The sequence below is a fragment of the Suricata suricatta genome, chromosome 9 (genome assembly GCF_006229205.1).
Source record: "Suricata suricatta isolate VVHF042 chromosome 9, meerkat_22Aug2017_6uvM2_HiC, whole genome shotgun sequence".
Taxonomy (NCBI): domain Eukaryota; kingdom Metazoa; phylum Chordata; class Mammalia; order Carnivora; family Herpestidae; genus Suricata; species Suricata suricatta.
This window is the reverse complement of record NC_043708.1, coordinates 12,282,077-12,298,758: the sequence shown is the minus strand read 5'-3', so window position 1 is coordinate 12,298,758 and position 16,682 is coordinate 12,282,077. Positions and strand designations below refer to the sequence as shown.

Below are 16,682 nucleotides of genomic sequence, written 5' to 3'. Positions count from 1 at the left end.
ACCAGCGGACCCGGGGTCTCCACCCACAACCGGAGGCAGAGAGAGGGACGGTCTCCGGGGACTCTACACAAGAGGGCTCCTGCTGTGCAAGTGCCCTGGGCCGTATGTATACAACATGGAAAAGTGTGGGAGACGTTTTGATATGGACAGAAATGGGGTCTGGAACTGGAAGAAGCCAGAGAAACTGGCCCCCACCGCCGCCCGAAAGAAAACCCCACTCATTTTACAGACCAAGCGAGATCGGCCACGGTGAAAGTAAGCGACTTGTCTAAAACCTGATAGGAATCAGAATTCAGGTCTTCAGCCTCCCAAACAACGCCCATCCGGTGAGTTGCTCATTTTCAGGGCAGACCCGCTAGAGAGCGGAGAGCAGGCACACGGAGCATCAGCACCCACATTGTGTGCCATCATTTTGAGAGCGGCCTCTTCAAGCGGCTCTTACCACTGATTGTCCCTCCAGGCTGCAAAAAGCCACGAGAGAGACGGCTGCTCTGAACGGGAAAGAGGAGAATCCACTTCTCTTCACAAGGAGTCAACAATGGACAACAGTGTGCCTGGGGCTCAGACGTGACGGGTTGTCACAGAAAGCGCGGCTCAAAGATTTTGTTATTTTTTTGGACAGGGGATGAAATTGGCATATAAGAAGCAAAACATTTTTCAATGTTTCTTCATGATGATTTTTTATTTTTATTTGATTTGTTTTTTTTATTAACTAAAGTCCATCATTAAACCACATTAGGGTTCACTGTGTTCTGGACTTCGTGAGTTTTAGCAAACTTTGTCATGTATCCACCATTACGGCGTCATACAGGCAAATTCACGGCCCTAAAAATGTCCTGTGCTCCACCTATCCACCCCTACACCCCTCCTCCTGAGCCCCGGATAACCACTAATCTTTTCAGTGTCTTTATGGTCTTGCCTTGTCCAGGATGTCCTATAATCACAATCATGAAGCGTGTAGCCTTTTCAGACTGGGTCCCTTCACTTTCACTTTTAACTTAGCATTTGCGGTCCCTCTGAGTCTTTTTGTGACCTGATCATTTCTTTTAGCACACAATATTCCATTTATTGAATACAATACATTCCTACACAATATTCCATTTATTGAAATGGCATTGAAAGGCACCTGTGTTGGGGTACCTGGGTGGCTCAGTCAGTTAAGCATCTGAGTTCGGCCTGGGTCATGATCTCGCCGTTTCCAAGTTCGAGTCCTGTGTCTGCTCTGTGTTGACAGCTCAGAGCCTGCAGCCTGCCTATGCCCCTCCCCTGCTCACTCTCTGTCTCTCAAAAATAAATAAACATTTAAAAAAAAGAGAGAGAAAAGAAAGAAAGAGAGAGAGAGAGAGAAAGAAGGGAGGGAGCAAAGAAAGAAAGAAGGAAAAAAGAAAAGCACCTTGGTTGACCCCAGGTTTTGGCAATTATGAATTAATCTGCTATAAACATTCATGTGCAAGTTTTTGTGGGAATATAGTCTTCAACTCAAATGGGTCAATACCAAGAGTGAGACTCTGTAAGAAACAGCTCATAAATATATGTTGTTTACGAAAAGCTTTGAAACAGTATTACGTTTAGCTTTGTGAGATGCTGCCAAACTGTCTTGCAGAGGGGCTGTACATTCTGCATTCTCACCAGCAATGAGCCAGGCTTACTATTTCTCATCATCCTTGTCAGCATCGGGCGTTACCAGTTTTGTGGACTGCAGTCATTCTAATAGGTGCATGGTAGTATCTCTTTGTTGTAATTTGCAATTCCCTAAACACAAATGATGCTGAGCATATTTTCTCATGCTTATTTCCCCCCTGTATACTTCCTCTGGTGAAACGTCTGCTCAGCTCTTTTGCCTGTTTTTCAATTACGTTATTTCTTTTCCTATGGTTGAGTTTAAGATTTCTTCATATATTTTGGATGCAAGTCATTTATCAGATATTTTCAAATATCTGCAAATATTTTCTTACAGTCTATTACTTGTCTTTTCCTTCTCTGAACAGTGTCTTTCACAGAATAGAGGTTTTCGTTTTAATACGGTCTAAACTATCAATTTTTTTTTCATGGACTGTGATCTTGGTAAGGAATGTAAAGCCCACTGCCAAAGCTAAGGTCACCTAGATTTCCCCTATGTTATCTTCTAGAAGTTTTACAGTTTTCCATTTTATACTTAGGTCTGAATCCATTTTGAGTTAACATTTGTGAACGGTGTTAAGGTTTGTGTCTAGATTTTTCTCTTTTGCATGTGGATGTCCAGTTGTACCAGCACCATTTGCTGGAGAAACTCTCTTTTCCCCACTGAACTGCTTTTGTGCCTTTATCAGAAATCAGTTGACCAAATGGGGCATCTGCGTGGCTTGGACGCTTAAGTGTCCAATTCTTGATTTCTGCTCAGGTCATGATCCCAGGGTTATGGGATCAAGCCCTACCCTGGGCTCTGTGCAGAGCATGGAGTCTGCTTGGGATTCATTCTCTCCCCTCCCCCGCCCCGCCCTTTCCCCCTACTCACATCCTCTCCCTCTTTCTAAAAAATAAATAAAAGCTTCATATCCTCATTAAAAAAAAAATCAGCTGACTATAGTTGAACAAGTTTATTTCTGGCCTCTCTGTTCTATTTTATCCATTTATTTGTCTATTCTTTCCCCAATATTAGGCTGTCCTAATTACTGTGCCCGGTTTTTTTCAGCAACAACAAAAACAAAACAAAAAACAAAAAAAAAAACCTCTACTGAGGGATAATTTACAAGTCATAAAATTCACTCAGTTTAAGTACACAATTCAACAACTTTTATCTTATTTTCTTTTTCTTTTTGACACATGTAGGGCATCTGTCCATAGGAAAACCACAAGTTTTGTGCCACTTGTCACAAGGAACCCAGGTTCCTGTTGGGTGCGTTGTAAACAGAAGAGCCATTTCTTCAGCCCCCTGCTCTGAGCACAGCCCTCAACAGCTTCTAATAAACTCGGAGCTGCGCGGCCATCAACAGAGTGCACTTGCAGACCGTCTCCATCACCATCAATGATCCCAGCTGCCCACGCCTGCCTCAGGCAACCACCAACTTGCTTTCAGATTCCAGAGAGTTACCTTTTCTGGACATTTCATGAAAAGAGAATCATTTAATATGGGTCTTTTGTGTCTAGCTTCTTTCACTTAGCATAACGTTTTCGATGTTCGTCCAAATTACGGCAGTCCCCCACTTCTTTGTATTGCTGTATGGACAGACTGCATTTTACCCACCCATTTGCCACTACTGGAAACTGGGTTGCTTCCACCTTCTGGCTATCATGAAAACGCTGCTATGACCATTCATGTATAATTCTGTGTGTGTGGACACATCTTTTCAATTCTCTTTTAATGGGTATGTACGTACAAGTGGAATCATTGGGTCAGATAATAACTTTGTTTAGCTATTTCAGAAATACCCAACTGTTTTCCAAAGTGGCAATACCATCTTACTATTCCCACCCGCCATGTATGGGGCGGTCCAGTTTCTCCACATCCTCGCCAACACTCATTATTGTCTGTTTTCTTAGAGCCGTCCTAGAGAGGGTGAAGTGATCTCCCTGTGATTTTGAAAGGTGTTTCTATAATGACTAATGAAACTAATCATCTCTTCACGAGCTACTGTGTTATCCATAGATCTTCTTTGGAGAAATGTCTATTAAAATCTTTTATCCATTTTTGTTGGGTTGTTTGTTCTCTTGTTATTGAGCTTTAAGAGTTCTTTATATATTCTGACTACAAGTTTTCTATCAGATATGGGATTTGCTAATATATTTTGTCATCTGTGATGTTAAGTCATGTCATAACATGTCTTTTGAACATCAGAAATCTTAAAATTTGATGATGAGTATTTTCTCTTATAGATTGTGCTTTGGGTTTCCTACCTAAGGAATATTTGCCTAATCCAAATTTTTTTTAAGTGTTAATTTTTGAGGAAGAGTGGGGGGGAGGGACAGAGAGACAGGGAGACACAGAATCGGAGGCAGGCTCCAGGCTCTGTTTTGACAGCTCAGAGCCTGACATGGGGCTCAAACCCACAGACCATGAGATCATGACCTGAGCTGAAGTTGAACACTTAACTGACTGAGCCACCCAGGTGCCCCCAAAGGCTTTTCTTCTTATATGTGTTGTGAAATTTCTATAGGGTAGGTTTTACATCTAGGTCTATGATCTATTTTAAAATAATTTTTGTAGGGGCACCTGGGTGGTTCAGTCAGTTGAGCGTCCAACTTTGGCTTAGGTCACAATCCCATGGTTTGTGAGTTCAAGCCCCACAATGGGCTCGCTACTGTCGGTGTGGAGTCTGCTTCACCTTCTGTGTCTCCCTCCCTCTCTCTCCATCTCTCTCTGCTCCTCCCCTTGCTTGCGCCCTTGCTCGCTCACTCTCTCTCTCTCTCTCTCTCTCTCTCTCTCTCTCTCTCTCTCTCGCAAAAATAAACATTTAAAGAGAAAATAAAATAATTTTTGATATCCAAATGTACTAATCAAAGATTTTCATTTCGCATGGAACTGTCTTTGCACTTTTGTGAAAAATCTGATGGGGATATACATGTGATTCTTTTTCTAGACTATTCTGTTTCAATGAGCCATTTCTCTATATTTATGCCAATACCATCCTGTATTGACTATAGTACCTTTATAAATCTTGGAAGTAGTGTTAGTGTTTCAATTTTGTTCTCATTTATCAGGAATTTTATTGGGGAGGGGGCTATTCTTAGTCCTTTACATTTCCACATAAAATCTACTTGTCAATATATTTGTTTAAGTTGGCTGGACTTTTGATGGACATTATGTTGAATTTATATATCAGTTTGGGGAGAACTGGCATCTTAACAGCATCGAGTTTTCAGACTCGTGAACACAGCATGTCCCTTCACTTATGTGGGTCTTTAACATCTCTTAGCAATGGTTTGTAGTTTACAGTGTATGCGCCTTGCAAACCTTTTCTCAGATTTGCCCTCAAGTATTTCATATTTGTCACGGCATTGCAAATGGCCCTGTTTTCATTTCAACTTCCTTTGGTTCATTGCTATATACAAAACTACAATAAATTTTTGAATACCGACCTTGAATTCTGTAACCTTGCTAAATTCACTTATTCTACCACTGTTTTTGTCAGTTTCCTCAGAATCTCTACATAAATAATCATGTTGTCTGCAGATAAAAGGCAGTTTTGCTCATCCCTTCCAATCTGGAGGCCTTTTATTTCGATGTACTGCCTTGTGCCTTACTGCCCAAGAACGGACAGTACAACCTCACTGGAGTGGTGAGGGCAGACATCCTTATCCCATTCCTAATGTCGGGGGGAAGGCACCAGCCCTCCACCAGTAAGTCTGATGCTAACTGTGAGTGTTTCACAGATGCCCTTTATCGGGTGGAGGAAGATCTCGCCTACACCAACTTTGTTATGAGTTTATATCAAGAATAGAGGCTGAATTTTCTCAAATCCTTCTTCTGTGTCCATTGAGATAATCATACAGCTTTTCCTCCTTTATTTTTTTTTAACCTGGTGAATTACATGGACTCATTTTCAAATATGAAAACAAACTTCCTTTCCTGAAATTAACCCCACTGACCATGATGTGTTATTCTTTTTCATACTGTCAGATTTGATTTGTTAAAATTTTGCTTACAATTTTTTCCATCTCTGTGCATGAGGAATATTTGCCTGTAGGTTTCTTGTAATGGTTTTGGGATTTGTGTAAATGCTAACTTCATAAAATGACTTGAGAAATACTCTCTCCTCTTTAGTTTTCAGGAGGAGTTGGTGTGGAATTGTTATTTTGTTCTTAAGGTTTTGGGAGAACTTACCAGGGAAGCCATCTGGACCTAGAGTTTTATTTGTGGGAAGCTTTTTAACTACAAATTCAATGTCTCTGATACAAGGTTGTGCAGATAATTTCTTTCTTTTTACGTGAGGTTTGGTGGTTTATATCTTTCAAGTAATTTGTCCAATTCTTCTGAATTGTCAAATTTACTGACATGGTGTTGTTTATAATATTCCCCGATCCTTTAAAATCTACGGACTCTCTAGGAATGGCACCTGCCTTATTCCTGATGGAGGCAATTCGTGTTCTCTCTTTTTATCCCAAACAGTCTAGCTAATGGTTTGTCAGTTTTAATGAGACTCTCAATAAAGGCCTTTTGATTTCTTTGATTTGGGTTTCACTGATTTTTCTTTATTGTTTTCCTGTTTTCTATTTCCTTTATTCCTGCTGGGTTTTTTTAATGTTTTTTATTTATTTTTGAGAGACAGAGAGAGCGTGAGCAAGGGAGGGTCAGAAAGAAAGGGAGATATAGAATCCAAAGACAGAGCTGAGCTGTCAACACAGAGCCTGACGCAGGGCTTGAACCCATGAGATCATGACCTGAGCTGAAGTCGGATGCTTAACCAACTGAGCCACCCAGGCGCCCCAGCTCTGGTTTTTATTATTCCCTTTCTTCTGCAAACACTGAACTTGATCTGCTCTTCCTTTTCTTATTTCTTAAGGTGAATACTAAAGATTAAATCTCAGATCTTTCTTCTTTCCTATTATAGGCATTCAGTTATAAATTCGTCCTTAAGTATTGCTTTAGCAGTATCTTATAAATATTGATACGTTGTTCTTTTATTTTCATTCAGTTCACAACACTTTCTAATTTAACTTTTGATTTCTGCTTCAGAAATGTATTATTTAGTTGCCAAATACTCAGGGATTTCCCCAAGATCTTTCTATTATTGATTCCTAAATTAATTCCATTATGGTCTGTGTAAGAAAAGGCTAAGTAGGCTCGGGATGTTGAAACTCTGCACGTTCAAAGAAAGGACAGGCCCCCTTGTGCAGCTCCTGGGGAACAACCTCGAAGCCCCTGGAAAATCCCACCTGATAAGAGTGTCTTTGTTTATCTGGGGCCTTGGGCCACATCAGATAGTTATCACGTGATTCATGGTGAAGGCCGTGGGCCACACCATATCAGTTTGACCTCTGGAGATAGTAAAAACTGAAAAATTAAGGTCAGCTCCATGGGTGCCCATTTCTACGTAACAGAATCCCAATAAAAACTCCAAGGTTTGAAAGAGATCCCCTGACTGGCAATACTCCGTAAGTGTTGTCCCACATCATTCCCAGGAAAATTAAGAGCTGTCCACAAAACTCCCCCAGGGGAAGACCACTGAAGAGCTGAGCCTGGTCTCTCCCAGACTCTGACCTAAGCGCCTTTTCCCTTTGTTGTAATAACTGAAACCTTGAGTTTTCTGAATTCCACACGTCTTTCTAGTGAATCACTGACCTCAGGGTTGGTGGTAAGGATCCCTGATACAGGCCAGAGAACATACTTGAACCCTTCCAATTTGCTGAAATTTATTTCTGGCCCTGAATACGGTCAATCCTGGTAAATGTTTCATTACACTTGAAAAGAATATGTATTCTGTTGTTGAGTGGAGGGTCGTATAAATGTCAATTAGGTCAAATCAGTTTACTGATTTGTTCCAGGGTCTTCTATCCATACTGATCAATCGGCTGTGAACTTGTTCTGTCACTATAGGAACAGGGGTACAGACGTCTCCGAGTGGAACTGTCAGTGGTTGCCTTGGGGTTTAACTCATCACAGTCTACTTCAAACGACAGTACCCCACATCTCCTATGGTCCAACACCTTCACGATTGCATACTTGCATTTATCTCTTTCTAGTCTTTATTCTCTTATTATACACACTTTCCCTTCACATAGGTTATAAGTCCCACCTACACAGTTCTCATTTTTATTGAAATGATCAACTCCATGTTAAAGACATTCAAATAACAAGGAAGAAGCAAGCACACAGCCATCAATATAGTTTATGACTTCGTTCCTTTGTGTGGATTTGTGTTTCCTTCCGGTCCCATCTTCCTTCTACCTTTAACATTTCTTACAGTTGCAGTCCAGCTAATGATTTCTGTCAGCCATGGTATGTCTGGAAAAGGCTTTTTAGGGCCTCATTTGTGGGGAGATGTTTTTACTAAGTATGGAATCATTCTCCTGTCCCCCACCAGTGCTCTAACGGTATCACTCCACTGTGTTCCCACTTTCATGGTTTCTGACAGTAAATCTACCGTGATTATAAACTTGCATAGTTTTTGACAATAAATCTGCCTTCTGTTTGTCCATCTGCATGTAATGTGTCTTTTTTTTTTCCGGGTGCTTTGCAGACTTTCTCTTTATCACTGGTTGTGAGCAATGTGGATTATTAAGTGCTTTGGTTCTGTTTTCTTCACGTTTCTTGTGCTCGGGCTTCACTGAGCTTTCCAGATCTGAGGACTAATGGTTTTCATAAAATGTGAAAAATGTTCAACCATTATTTCTTCAAAAGATTTTTATGCTACCCATCCTATTAGGGGACACACATATGAGGCCACTTAAAGGTATCCCACAGCTCACGTATGCTCTCTCCACTTTTTGGAAAGAATATTTTTCTCTGTTTCATTATGGATAGTTTCTACTGCTATGTCTTCAAGTTCATTAATTTCTTCAATGTCTAATCTGCCATTAATCATATCCAGTGTATTTTGCATCTCAGACATTATAGTTTTCATTTCTAGAAACTTGACTTACATCTATTTTTTGTTTCTTGGTTTGTTTGTTTTTGAGAGAGAGAGAGAGAGCAGAGGGAGAGAAAATGGATCTTAAGCAGGCTACATGCTCAGTATAGAGACCAATGTAAGGCTTGATTCCATGACCCTGGCGTCATAACCTGAGCTGAAACCAAGAGTAGGATGCTCAATGATTGAATCATCTAGGCACCCTAATTATGTCCATTTTTATCTTCCATGTCTCTATTAAATTTTTAAATGAAAGAAATACAGTTCTATTCCTGTTTTAATGCCCCTCCAAGCCCAGATGCTCAATATTCATTCTTTTCCCATTTAGATTCAAATTTGTTTATGCAATTGCAGGAAAATCACTATGCAGCCTCTCTCCGGCTGAACTCTGTTACAGCCTCTTGAAATTTTCTTTGGAGGTGAATACAAGATAAATTGAACAAATTCAGGGCCGCCTGGGTGGCTCAGTAAAAGTTAAGCGTCCAACTTCAGCTCAGGTCATGATCTCGCTGTTTGTGAGTTCGAGCCCCACATTGAGCTGTGTACTGACAGCTCAGAGCCTGGAGCCTGCTTCAGATCCTGTGTCTCCCTCTCTCTCTGTCTCTGCCCTGCTCACGTGCTCTCTCTCTCTTTCTCAAATAGATAAAACATTAAAAAAATTTTAATTGAACAAATTCAATGGGAGTATTCATTGAGTTTATTTATAGAAAGCACTCAAGGGTTTGCGATGATTATTGTTCAGGTATGATTACAACCACAGCAAACCGTCTCACACTCAAAAACCAGACCAAACTGAACCAAAGGAACCCACCATTTGGCCGAGCAGCTCTGGAACTGCTCCAAAGCGTGCACTTGACCAGAGCTCCCTCGATGCCCTTCAAGTGCTCACTAGTGCAAAATTTAAACCACCAGGAAACAACAAAAAGAGATCAAGTGTTCCATCATCTGCTATCTGCTTGGATGAAAAGTAACCAAATAATGTGCAAGTCGAAATCAGGAGTTTAATATAAAGAAAGACAAGTTCTCCGGAGTGTGTTGAAGGGCCAGGGGGGAAAAAATGGGTCTATTCTGCGGCACTTTGTTTCACTGCAGGCTGGACCCTGACCGCTAACACTCATGAAGACAACCAAGGCCCTCGAAGACCCGCCAAACCCACCAAATCCAAGAAAAGCCAAGTTCAGTTCCACACAGTTGGTCTATCATCTGTATTTGGAGGTCGGAAATAGCCGAACCCAGTCATCTAGGCTTGCCATCTAGCAACATGCACGGTTGGTAGGAACACTCAAACTAGTTCCACAGCTTAATCCTCCACGGTTGGTAGGAACACTCAAACTAGTTCCACAGCTTAATCCTCCACAGTGAGGACAGACTGGTGTTTTCTGTGGGTCTGTCTTCTAATTCGGGAGCTATGTGGATGCCCAAGGTCGGGGCTGGCCAATAGGTCCCCAGCAAGGAGGCCGTGCTTAGGTAGGGGGCCCTTTATGGTAAACTTTATTCCTCTCCTTCTCCCAAATGCGATGACATTCTCTCCATGTGTCACTGGGCCCATCTCAGAGCAACGGCAGAGACTTGATTTACTACAGTGAATTCGCGGCTCTGTAGCCCAGCTTCAGAATATTTAGTTCTCTGTCAAAAGCTACTTACAGGGCCTCTCGACAGACTATAAATTTTCAAGTGTCTGGGATCTGATCAACACTGTCTGAGAAGTGAGTCCTGAGGTCATGGCCCAAACTGGCCCCCATTAAAATGTCAGACGACACCTTGTCAGTTTGGAAAGCTACCATCAATAATGTTTTTAGTTACTTTCTTTTTCCCAAAGAAACGCATGACCGAAAAAATAGTGAAAAACAGACTTGACAAACAGCTGGTGTGACAGCAATGTCTAATGCACATCTTGATAAGCTCAGTGAGTCCCAAATCAAAGCTGCATGCAAAGGGCAGAAATCTAGAGCTCCCTGCCCCATCATCGAGGCCAACTTTAAAGCAAGGATGAAAACAGTGGCAGACCGTGGGCTACGATTTCAAGACTGCGGAGGAGCCACCGGACCCAAAATGTATCCCCCTGCCACGGAAGAGGAAGCCCACAGGTAGGATCATTTCCGAAAGGTCCCTCCCAAGAAGGGTAACACGTTTAAATAAATTCATGATAAGAAAATCGTTCAGATCACACCTGTTTTCGAAGCCCTTCCGTCTACAGAACCCTATCTGATCCTGGTTACTAGGCACCATCCTCCTTTTGACCTTGTGGAGAAAGGAAGTCTCAGAAGAATGAAGCGACAACCAGAAGGTCTGTGCGGAGACCTGGAGGAAACTGTAAGTGGGCCTGGAAGTTGGGGAAATGTGTCCTGTCCCAGGAAATATTCTAAGGGAAGAAACCAAGACTGCCGAGTCTGACATAAGAGGAGTTTTGGAGGCAAAGATGTGGCACAGCCACCAGCAGACCAGAGGGACGTCGCCACTGGGTTTGGGGTGGGGGCAGATACCAGACAGCTGGGAGCAAGCTGAGGACCCTGGACACTTTCAAAAGCTCAAACGTGCACAGTCTCTGAATTTCGGTGTACCCCAGACAACAGAACACAGCAACTTGGACTCTCCACCTTGGTTTCCGTCCGCATCAAGGTCTCCTCGCCTCTGAAAGGAGGCTCCATTTTATCTCCACAAGGGCTATCCATCCTGGAGGTCTGGCTGGGGAAGTGGCCAGCTGCACATCTCACTGCCCAAAACTCCACTGATCGCTGAGGGGTGATCACCCCAAATTCTTTCAGAACTATTCAAATTTGAGAACCCTCCGCGAGGAGCCTGATCTGGGTATGTAAGACTAAACAGTTTAAATAATGATAAAGGTTCATTCATCAAGGCCCTACTCAGCACCCAGCACTATGCCTGGTGCTTGACACACACCAGTGATAACTCCACAGCCACCATGCAAGCAGGGTGTTAACAGCACCTTACAGATAAGCCTGAACTGCGGGCTCCACAGCTCGTGAATTTCATGATAAAGTCAAGTTTTGACCCCTGGTCTACTGGACTACACAGCCCTACTCACAATAGCCAGTCTCACTGAGCTGCCGACAGCACATTCAGTGTCTGATAAAAACAATGACAATAAAATTGAGTTTCAAGCGTCAAGGCACAGAAGTCGAAGTCCAGAGCCCAAAGGAAGTGATCTCTCCCACCAAGAGCCGTGCCACCCCGGGGCAATTCTGTGGGTCACTGGGCCTCCCACACTTCGTCTGCATCAGGAAGGGCTCGGCTCAGGGCTCAGAGAACAGCCAAAACAAATATTTTGAATTTTGTAATCGCATTAAAATGAACAAGGAATTAATTTCTTATAAAGTTATGCAACACAATAAAAGCCTATAAAATATAATTATACGAGTTATGTACTACAACATTAGGCACCGTTTCTTCATTTATCTTAACCGCATCTCTGGAAGCCAGACCCTGACGCTTTGCAATAACATGAGCCGTAAGGGAGTTTATAACTGGAAGTACCAGGAAAACTTTATTATAATACCCTGCCTCTGACACCCCAGCCCTGTGGCTTCAAAGACAATAAGAGAATTTCCAGGGATCTCAACTCCCAAGGCCAAAAAGAAATTCAGGAAAAGGAGAGTCGAGATCTTCAAATCAAAGTGCTCGCAAAGGCAGCTCCAGATTGCTGGTCCTGTGTGCTCACCTCTAGAATGGCCAGCTTCCCCCAGGCGTCACACATACTCAACTCCGAGGAAGGACAAGCCATGGTAGGGTGCACGGAGGAGAAAACCGATGGAAACCACCAAGTGTAGGTGGGGGTGGGGGAGGGGTGGCTGTTCTTCTTGGAGCCTCTATTTCCTCATCAAGTAAACAAGACTATTCTGAGTCTTAGCCGGGTGCCTGGCACAGAGTGAAGTAACTCCTTGATCAACAGTAACTACTACCACCAGCAAGCACCTTTCCTGGGGGCAGTGACGAACCTTGTGTGTTTTTAGAAGCATCTGAGAAAGACAGAAAAGCACTGAGAAGGAGAATCGTCCATATTCCCACCCTTCAGAATTACACGCATACACCCTCCACCCTAGGCATTCAGGATGCCGTGTAAACTCTGGTCTGGGCTCTAGTTTCTTTCCTAAGGAGAGCAGACTCATCATCCTAAGGGATTCCTACAGGGCAAAGCACATGCTTTGGGGGCCCCAACTCCAGCAAGGAGCGAGGGCTGCCAGGGACCAGGCGTGCCGGGTCCTTTCTGCACTTCCAGAATTCTCATTGAGCACCGCCTGTGTGCAGTGCTCTGCCGGGGGCTGGGCTTCACAGAACAGGCCATGGTCTTCTCCCCGGAGAAGCTCACCTCTAGGGCAACAGAGGAGAAAGACGTTTTTCAAAACAATGGAAGCAGTGGAGGGACTGAGACAGGACAGGTATCACATAAGAACTAAGGACAAGCACCTCCATGAACCTTCGCCTAAGATTCCAGCCCCCTAACTTTCTTTGGTCTCTGAGTCTCTGCTTGCTTTCCAAAAGGAGAACCAATGAGAAGCCTATCAACACAACCAACATTAAATATGAATATGGGTCAGTGGCAGTAAAAGGGCTCATACTCTTCTTACACCATCTAAATATAAACAGGAAGCTCTGACTAGCAACCTGAGATGAGCAGCCACAGAGCACGCAGCCTCCCACAGCGGGAGCACGGCCACATCTGGTCCGGAGGAGGCCCGAGCTCAGGAGCGGGAAGGCTTCTGCTGCAGGACTCCGAGAGGCCCCGGCCTCAGTCATCACGTGTTCTGGGTTTGGTGCACTGGCTACAGCCAGCTCTCTGCAAGGCCTCCCCTGGCCCCCTACCTCTGTCACCCTATTCCCTCCACCCAGCGACTTTTCTTTCTTTTCTTTAGAAAATGTTTTTTAAGTTTGTTTACTTCTTTTGACAGAGAGAGAGAGAGAGAGAGAGAGAGAGCGAGCGAGTGTGAGCAGGGGAGGAACAGAGAGAGAGGGAGAGAGAGAGAGACTCCCAAGGAGGTTCCGCATCGGCAGCACAGAGGAGGCTCGAACTCACAAACAGCAAGATCATGACCTGAGCCCAAACCAAGAATTGAGGCTTAACTGACTGAGCCACCCAGGCAGCCCTACCCATCTACTTTTCTATAAAACTGCTTTTTTCCCAGTAACAAACAGATCTCAAAGCTAGAAAGAAAAAAGGCAAGAAATAAAAGAGAAGAGAAGAGAAGAGAAGAGAAGAGAAGGAAGGAAGGAAGGAAGGAAGGAAGGAAGGAAGGAAGGAAGGAAGGAAGAAAGAAAGAAAGAAAGAAAGAAAGAAAGAAAGAAAGAAAGAAAGAAAAAGGAAGGAAGGAAGGAAGGAAGGAAGGAAGGAAGGAAGAAAGAAAGAAAGAAAAAGGAAGGAAGATAGAAAAAGAAAAGCAGCTTCTCAAGAAAAAAAAAATGGATCCCCTATCTTCTCTGCTCACTCTGCTGATGAAAACAATCAACGCCCAGCGAGGATTCCTGATCTGCCCAAGGTCACATAGAGGGTATGGGCAGAGCCAGCCCTGAGCCCTGCTCCGATGAGCTAACTACCAGAGCAGGTCCCCGTTGTTGCAACACGAGCACCCACCGGACAGGAGAATTCTTCACCTCCGGGATACCCAGAAGGTCATGGTCATTAGCAGATATGCAATTCATAAAGGTCAGGCCTAGATACTGTCACTTCAAGACTGGTACATTAATCTACCAACCAATACTCCAGGAAAATCTTCCTTGGGCCGCTACAGTCCTAATTATTAGCGGGTGGCGGGGGGGGGGGGGGGGGGGGGGGGGGGGGGGGGGGGGGGGGGGGGGGGGGGGAATGTTTGGTCGGTGATAAAAAGGAGGCGTGTTAACGCCTGCCAAACCTCCACTAACGACACACATACTGGTACGTCCCTTTGCCTCTTAAAGTGATGCAGGCACTGAGGTACCGAGCACTGCGGCCGCCTGCGGGACAAGAGCAGAGGCTCGGCCGGGTCTGCACCTGCCCAGGAGGCCCCCTTGCCTCTGCGGGCTGGACTTCCAGAACCGGCCTGGGGTTCCCAGGGCGGCTCACGGACTTAATGAAGAAGCCTGGCAAGTTCATCCCCTCTCCTCGGACCCCTGACCACGCGTGGAATCTCAGAATGACCCGAAGGTCTGGGTCTGCCCGGGGGCCGGCGGCGGGGGGCGACATCTGCACTGTGCTGGGACGCTGAGGCGCGCCCTGCGCATGCGCGGCCCGGCGGCCTGGCGAGGACGCGACTCTGGCGCCCCCTGGCGGCGGCGGCCGGCAAGGCCTAGAAGCCCCGGCTCGGCTGCTGGCCGTGGTCCCTGTTGGTGTGGCCCGCGACAGAGCCTTGCGCAGGTGGCCTCGCTTGAGGCCTTCTGTGGAATTCCGGTTATGGAACGTGTCCACCGTACCACAGAACTCTACTGCTTAAATAAGAACCCCGAGTGCTGTCTGTGCTGTGTTCAGGGAGATAGAAGTTCTCCACGAGCTCCTGCAAAGTTGGCTCGGCGCCAAAGCAAGGCAGCCCCCCAGCCCGGACCCAGGGGGGACGCGGCCTCTGAGTGGGGCTTGGGCAGTCTCTGGAGGTCACCCGGGGGTCCCTAGCCACACGATGCGCGAGCCTCAGTGTAGCAGGCAAGCGCTTGACAGCAAGGGATAAAAAAGGGCCAGGGGCTGGAACAAGGGACCTGCCCTTAACCCCTCCTCTTAAATGGGGGCCTTACCCCTTTCTATCTAACAAGGTTACTGTGAGGATTAAGAGCGCTGAGGGGCAAGGGCTTAGAATGGTATTTGGAAGAAATCATCTTTAATGCTGTCATTATTACGAATAACCTGCTACCAGTATCCCAGAAGACAGCACACAGTAGGTACTCACCAAAGCTGAGGCCCTCTCTCTGGCTGGTGAGGCTGCCGTGCACCCTGTGGGCCTCTGCCTGGTTCAAGGCTCAGGGCCCTGGCCAGGGAGGCCCCGCCCGGGCCCCAGCCCAGCTTCCGGCCCTTCTGCACCAGACCCGGCAAGAGGGAGAGGCCGGGGAGCCCGCTCTGACGCCCCCCTTCTCCACAGAACAGTCTGTGCTCCGCTCCCGCCCCCACAGAGCTCAGAGCTTTCCAAATCTGGATGCTTTTTTCATTCCCGAAGCATCAGGAACATTTGGGGGAAGAAAATGAACACCAGACATGGTTTGGAAATGATGGAAGCCAAGAGATGGGTGGTGGCGGAGTGAGCACCGTTTTGAGGAGTCTGAAGTCCTGATTTTAAGATATTCAACAGGAGTATGAACCAAATGATCTTTCCAAACCTGGCCAGCTTCGTTGGAGTCTAGGCCCCAGGTTGATCCTAGTAGGAAGGACCCAAATCCTAAGCATGGAAAACAGAGCAGCTAGCACACAATGCAGGGGGAGAAAACTGCATTAAGGCATCCGAGAGTCACAGGCTTTCAAAGAAAAGGAGCTGAGAGGGGTCTCTAGGGCCCCCAGCCTGAAACACAGTCCACACACACAGCCCACAGACAGTCCAAAGCCTGCAGCTGAACGTGGTAGGAATTAGAGACACGATCAGTTTCATGTCAGGCCCAAACCAAAATCTATTTTTATCTAGAATGGAGAGGACTTCAGAATACACTGGAAACACTGCATTTTGGGTTAAGCAACTGTGTTACTCGGCTTGAGTTCATCATCAGCGATGCACCCCAGGGGTTGCTAAGGGAGCGTGTCTAAAGAACCACCCCGTCGCAAGCAGCCCTGCGTGGCAAGCACTGTCCCTGGTGCGAATGCAGGGGCACAAAACAAGCAGTTTGGATGTGACATGGTCTCAGAGGCCACCCTGGAGAAGGCGCTCACATATTTGCAAGCCAGCAAATTAATTAAGGACGAAAGCTAGTTTGAGAAAAGTAAATGACAGATAGGAAGTCATTAAACAAAACCTGAACGCCAAATTGGATGGAACTAACTATAAACAGAGGTAGAAGAGGAAGGAGAGACCGAAGTGGACAACAGAGCCGGAGAGATGGTCACTCACGTGTCACCAAGGGTGGACTCCTCACAGGGAAAAGGAGAAGACGCCAGGTGGAGGGAGAAGCCAAGCAGGGGTGGGGAACGGGCCTGGCAGGGGTGAGGGCAGGTGGGTGAGCAGGCCAGCAGGTAAC

The 16,682-nt window shown here is 45.5% G+C and overlaps 1 protein-coding gene and 1 non-coding gene across 5 annotated transcripts in view; both read right to left on the bottom strand.

The window, feature by feature from the left end:
- Positions 1–16,682, bottom strand: part of TTC7B (tetratricopeptide repeat domain 7B) — a 223,343-nt gene that overhangs the window by 185,514 nt on the left and 21,147 nt on the right. The window lies entirely within an intron of this gene.
- LOC115303254 lies at positions 2,801–2,929 on the bottom strand. Its single transcript, XR_003913945.1, has one exon. It is a non-coding gene; the product is annotated as a small nucleolar RNA SNORA11 (small nucleolar RNA).